Source organism: Lemur catta, chromosome 4 (genome assembly GCF_020740605.2).
Source record: "Lemur catta isolate mLemCat1 chromosome 4, mLemCat1.pri, whole genome shotgun sequence".
Lineage (NCBI taxonomy): Eukaryota > Metazoa > Chordata > Mammalia > Primates > Lemuridae > Lemur > Lemur catta.
This window is the reverse complement of record NC_059131.1, coordinates 95,110,070-95,116,558: the sequence shown is the minus strand read 5'-3', so window position 1 is coordinate 95,116,558 and position 6,489 is coordinate 95,110,070.

Sequence of the window (6,489 nt, the reverse complement as noted above, 5' to 3'; positions counted from 1 at the left end):
TTGGGTTCAAGTCTACTTGTGACTCCTTAACAAGTTTTCATCTCTCTGAGACTCAGTTTCTTCATCTATACAATGGGGATAATGCCTCTTGTGTTTGTGTGACAATGAAACGAAAGTTGCCAGATAAATCGTCAAGTGCTGTACAAAGGGTAGCTAATTTCATGAACGAGTCATTCACAGCCACCCGCTGGCCGTGAAGTTAAATTGAGTTTCTCAGAAGCCCTAAACATGGACAAGTCATCTGTCTTACTCATGAAAAAAAAACTGTAGACATATAAAATGGCATACAAACACTGTGGGAAAGTTAAAAAAAAAAAACAAAAAACAGGAAGAAGAAGCAAATAGCATTAAAATGATAATTGCATGAATGACCAGACTATTGTCCCTCAGGGGAAAATACTTCCCAGTTTGCTTAGAGTAGCAAAAAGGGGAAAAAATGTTTGATGGTTATTTCAAAGCTATCTCCCCCAGGGAAATTAAACCTGAATTATGGGGTATTTTTCATAAAACCAGAATATAAAACTAACATATAACAATAACAATAATAATAATAATAATAAAAACCACTGTGAGGTGACCCTAAGTGGACTTGGATAGGATGCTCCTTCCCAGTGTCAGGGGTTCTGGACATACCAGCATTCCTGACACGAAATTCCTTCTCACTCCCACTTCGTCCCACTTACACCTGGTGGGCCCTGGGCATATCCACAAAGAGCCACCTCACTTGGCCATGCTCCAGTCTCCCTTGCAGGGACATCGGTGCCATCAGCTGATACAGTGACAGGCCCTCACAGTCCCTGTGGCTCCCCCGCCCTCCCCAGCCCTGGCAGTAATTGATGCAGCCATAAGGACCACAAAGGCAATGAGGCATTTTTATACTGAAGCAGCAAATTACTGTCTGTAAGCTATAGCTTCTATTTTTATTTCCTCAAAAATTACACTGAGTGCTTTTTCAGAAACTTGGTAACTTGACTTTTTTTTTTTTAGCATCATTTATCTTCTGTCCTGGGGGCAGTTTCAAGGGTCAGAGGTATTTCTTATTTAAATCTCTTCAGGCCCTTTCCGAAACCCAGCCCTTGTTTTCTGTCGGGAACCCATTCCACAGGCGCCTAACTCTGCCCTTCCCCCGTCACGTGGCCAGAACGGGCCTATCCATGTACCCTTTGCTCTTGGTCATAGTGACTGGTTCTAACGTGGCATGTGATCCAAGTCAAACAAATGTGTCATCTTCCTTGGATCTCTTCTGATGTTGCAATCAGAAAAGTCCACCTCTTTCTCGTGGGGTTGTTAGGCTGGTAAAATTTCAGTCTGAGGCTGCTAGTAGGCACATGATTTACTCCTGCCCAAGAGACAGAGGCTAAATAGGAATAGCACTGTTTGGACTCTGGATCAAGCCCTGCCTGAAGCCAGTACAGCAGGGCGTTGCATGAACTAATAAATGCCCTTCACTCTACCTTTTTTGAGTGATGTTTGAATGGTGATTGTGTTACTGCAAACTGAAAGTGTTTCTGGTTAATACAGTTAGATTAATCCGATATGTATTAGGATGCTTTTTTTAATCTTAAAGCATTGATATGATGAAATAAATATGGCATAAAAATGTGAAATAGAGGGTAGTGTGTAGGGTTAAGTAAAATAAAAATTGTAAAATAAAATAAAAATTTCCCATTTACTGAACAACTGCTATATGCAGGGGCATTTTATGTCTTCTTGGTGTCTCATCATCAACATGCATGTTGTATTACATCCATTTTAGAGAAGAGGGAATTGAGGCTCAGGGTTGCTAAGAGACTTGCCAAAGACCATCCAGGCAGAAGTTAGTGAAGCCAGGATTTTGCATTCAGATTTTTGGTTAAATAACCGACATCAAAAAGATTTGGATGAGATTATCGTTTATTCATTCATTACTGGGCATTAGCTATTTGCCAGGCATGGTGCTAGACACTGGGCATGTGAAATGAACAAAGTAGTGCCCACCCTTCAGCTGCTCTCAGTCCAGTGAGGTCTAATGGCCTCATTAGGGTCCTTATTATGGGTTGAATTGTGTTCCCCCGCAAAAGATATGTTGAAGCTTTAACCCCTGCTGCCTGTGATTGTGACCTTATTTGGAAATAGGGTTTACATTAGACGTAATCAATTTAAGATGAGGTCATTAGGGCAGGCCCTAATCCAGTGTTACTGGTGTCCTTATAAGAAGAGGGGAATATAGACACAAAGGCACACAGTTGGAACTCCATATGAAGACAGAGGCAGGGATTGGAGCAATACGTCTACAAGCCGAGGAACACCAAGGATTGCCAGTCTTCATGAGAAGCTAGGAGAGAGGCGCAGAACAAGCAATTCCTAAGAGCTCTTGGAAAAAACCAACCTTACTACCACCTTGATTTCAGACTTCTAACCTCCAGAACTGTGAGATAACAAATTTCTGTTGTTTTGCGCAATGCAGTTGTTGGTACTATGCTATGGCAGCCCTAGGATACTAATAGTCATCCGGGGTTATGCATGTTTGAATCTCACCTAAGATTGCAGTTGTCCCCATGGGACAAGCCTCTGCCGGCAGAGTCCTGCCCTCCCCACCCATCACACCTCACCGGTGGGATTCTGTTGGTCACACCTCCCCACCCTCTTCCCCACAGCTGTGTGAAGCTGCCACATCCCAGCGTACCTGACCCCTGGACCCACCCTCTATGGCAACTCTCCCTTCTGAACACACTCCAGCCCCAGTGGCTGCCTGGGGCCCCACTGTTTGCTTTGGACAGTCAAGTGCCCAGAGGCAGCGGGCAGCTAATACCAGGGCATCGCCCTTTCTTTATATTCCAAGGCCATTCTGTTTCAGGATACAGGTCTCATGATTTCTCCTTTGTGATTAATGTTGAAGCCATTTCCTTAATAGCACAGTGGAGGCAAACACACACAGCCTTTGGTTGCCAACTGTGACAGCACTTTTATCTGACCAGCCCTCACCCCCACCCATTCCTGCGAGTCAGGTAGGAGGCACAGATGCAGAAGATGCACAATGAGGGGAAATAAAGTTGGAATTAATCAGTGATTTGCCTACAGTAGTGATTAACTACAATTTGGACCTGCTGCCTAGCATTTTAAGCAATGGCCCAACTTCCTTTCGTTTTCAACTCTCTCACTATGCCAGTAGAAGGCTCTAATAAAATGCATTCACCTGCTGATGTGTTTGGAGGGCAAAATGCCAACTCATTAAAAATGGTGAAGTTCCCAGTAGCTAAAGCTTTCCCTGTGGGTAAATGTAAACTTTCCACATTCCCAAAGAAGGGGGCGATGTCAATCATAATTATTCCCAAGTGGGTGGCCTCCTATCACCTAGACTGTCAACACCTCCAGAGCAAGGCCCCAATTTTGCTTTTTTTGGTACCTTTAATAACATCTAACAGAGTGGGTGCTTCTGGCCTGCTGGTTGGCTTGATTAAATATAGGGACTTAATTCAAGCCACGATGTCCCTAGCATGCTTTTGTCAGGTATGCCGATTAAGAATTTGGGTACTAGGGCTTTGTGGTCAGCCTGCCTAGGTTAGAATCCTGGCTTGCTGTGTGACTTTGGGGAGGTCAGTTAACCTCTCTGAGCTTCAGTCTCTCATCTGTAAAATGAGTTGTTAGAATGAGTCGATGAGATCGTGTACCTGAAGTGCTCAGCATTCAGTAACAAGACAGTGTTACTATTAACTGGTAACTGGTAGAGTGGAGACTGACCCAGGTCTGTCTGGCTCCAGAGCCCGTGCTGTTGCCCGACGGGGAGCTCAGTGTGACTTCTGCCGGGTTGCTCTGAAGGGCCCTTCGCCACAGCGTGAGTGTCACAGTGGTCGGCAGGACCAGCAGCTGCATATTGCACGTTGCTAAATTCCTTCCCTAGATGCCCGAGCTGAGGCCCCTACACCCCCAAATTCACAGCCGAGAACCCACATAATCCCACTCTTCTTGGTGACCAGATATCTAGGGAACACTCTTGCTTCTTTGGAAGGAAACAGAAGCTCTCCAAACTCCGCTCGGGCCTGCCTCCCAGGGCTTGTCAGAGGCCGCGCTGTGAGGACGGGAGCTCCCGGAGAGGCCCACCGGGCTTGTGTTCAGCTCCCGCGACACCTCCCCGCGGAGGCATGCGGGGGCCGCGGTCTCCACTCAGACCTGGAAACGAGGTTCCCTGCTACCCATCTCTACTCATTCCCTAGAGTTGTCATTTGTGACAACGTACCCAAACTGGATGGCTTAAAACAAAAACCTATTGTCTCACAGTTCTGGAGGCTGGAAGTTCAAAATCAAGGTGCCCACAGGGCCACGCTACAAGGGAGAATCCTTCCTTGCTTCCTCCAGCGTCTGGCGTTTGCCGGCCACCTGGGCATTCCCAAGTAGACGCATTCCCTGGGTCACGTGCCGCCTTCTGCCTGCCTGTCTGTCTTCACATCACCTTGCCCTGCGTGTCTGCCTCTGCGCCCAAAGTGCCCCTTCTCATAAATTAGGGCCCACGCGCACAGTTATACTGAATTAGGGCCCACCCAAACAGTTATACTGAATTAGGGCCCACCCGCACAGCCTCATTTCAACTTGACTACCTCTGTAATGACCTTACGTTTACACAGGGCCACACCCTGAGGTGCCGGGCATTAGGACTTTAGATATCTTTCTTTGGGGAGATACCATCTGTGATGGTTAACTTATGCATCAAATTTGGCTACGCCACAGTGCCCAGAAATTTGGTCAAACATTATTTTAGGTGTTTCTGCAAAGGTAGATTTTAGATGAGAATAGCATGTAACTCAGTAAATTCGGAGGAAAGCAGATTACCCTCCATAATGTGGGCGGGCCCCATCCACCGCTGACGGCCTTCATGGGAAAGACTGACCTGGAAGAAGAGGGAATTCTGGCAACCGAGCGCCTTTGAACTAAACTGAAACCCTTCCCGGGGTGTCCATCCTGGCGGCCTACCCTGCAGATTATATATGCACGTCCCGTGGGGTGTGTTTCTGGAGAACCCTGACTAACACACCAGGCAATGGGCCCTGTCACCAGCGGCCCTCCCTGAGGCCCCGGTCTCGGTGGCGGTGCTGCCGCAATTCCGGATAACTCCTCACCCAGACAGAGCAGGATACCTGGGGCTGCCTCTCCACCCACCTCCCTGTAAACAGCCATCAGTCAACCGCTGAACAAGCACTTCTGAGCCTTCAATTTTTATTAATCCCTTGGCAAAGGAAGGCTGAGCAGTTCAGTCTCAGTGTGAATTGCTTTGAGAGATGACGGGGAAGAAACAAGAAGAAATTCCTTAGCTTCACAAGCTGACACAATCCCGGAGGCTGGGGTTGCGTAGAAGGAATTAGAGTAGAATCGTTCTTTGTTCTTTTCAAGTACCGCACACAATTCTAAAGTGTTGATCACCTTGCTCATTGTCTAATTACCTATTGCCATGTAACAAACAAACTGCTCCAAAACTGAGTGGCTCACAATTACAGCTATTTTATTTGCTCAAGATTCTGAGGGTCAGCTCTGTGTGCTGGACTCCACTGGGTGGTTCTGCTTGGTCTCTTCCGGAGTCACTTACGCAGCTGCTGTCACCTGATTGTGTAACTGGGACTAGGTGGTTCAGGATGGCCTCACACATCTGGCCGTTGATACTGGCTGTCAGCTGGTCTCCCCTCTCAATCTCCACGCAAAGTCTCATCTTCAGGATGGTTAGCCCGGGCTTCCTTACCTGGTGGCCCTGTGTTCTAAGAAGGCAGGATTGAAAGCTGCAAGGTCTCTTAAGGCTTAAGCCAAAATATCAGAACTTTCAAAAGTTGCCAAAATATCACTTGCATTGATTTTGTTTGGTCAGGGCAAATTACAAAGCCTTCTTAGATTCAAGGCAAAGAGGAATAGATTCCACCACTTGATGGGAACCCGTACAAAGTCACACTGCAAAGAGACAGACGTTCATATATGGATGTGAGGATTTATTACAGACTTTGCAAAGTCTACCACGTCCACTAAGCAAATTAAACTGGTAAGTGCAGTGGGTCAGCTATGTCTGGATGTATCAGTGGAGGTGAACACGATACTGATCAGATCCAGACGTCCCAGGGGGACCTGGACGTGTGAGGACATTGCTGTTTATTACGCCATTTGATTGAGAGCCGGGCAGGGAAGGTGTTTGGATTCTGCCTGATTCAAAGTGTAGTCTATAAATTTTTTTCTGTGAAATTAGATATTTGCCTTATCTCTGTTACAGCACTGCCGGAGGCATCTGGTAAGACCTGCTAACTTATGTTCTTAGATTTTCCTTGGCAGAAATTAATTTTTTTTCCTTAGAAATTCTTTTTTTTTTCCTCTCCAAGGCTAAGTCTTTGGGTTAATACCAGGAGATCTGCAATTCATAAATTTGTTCCTCTTGGTTCATTGTTTCAAATAGAAACTTTTAATGGATTCCAAAGACTTAATGAGAGTGCTGCCTAGTCACATAATGAAGTTACTGTGCACGTGGTTGACAGGTGGTAA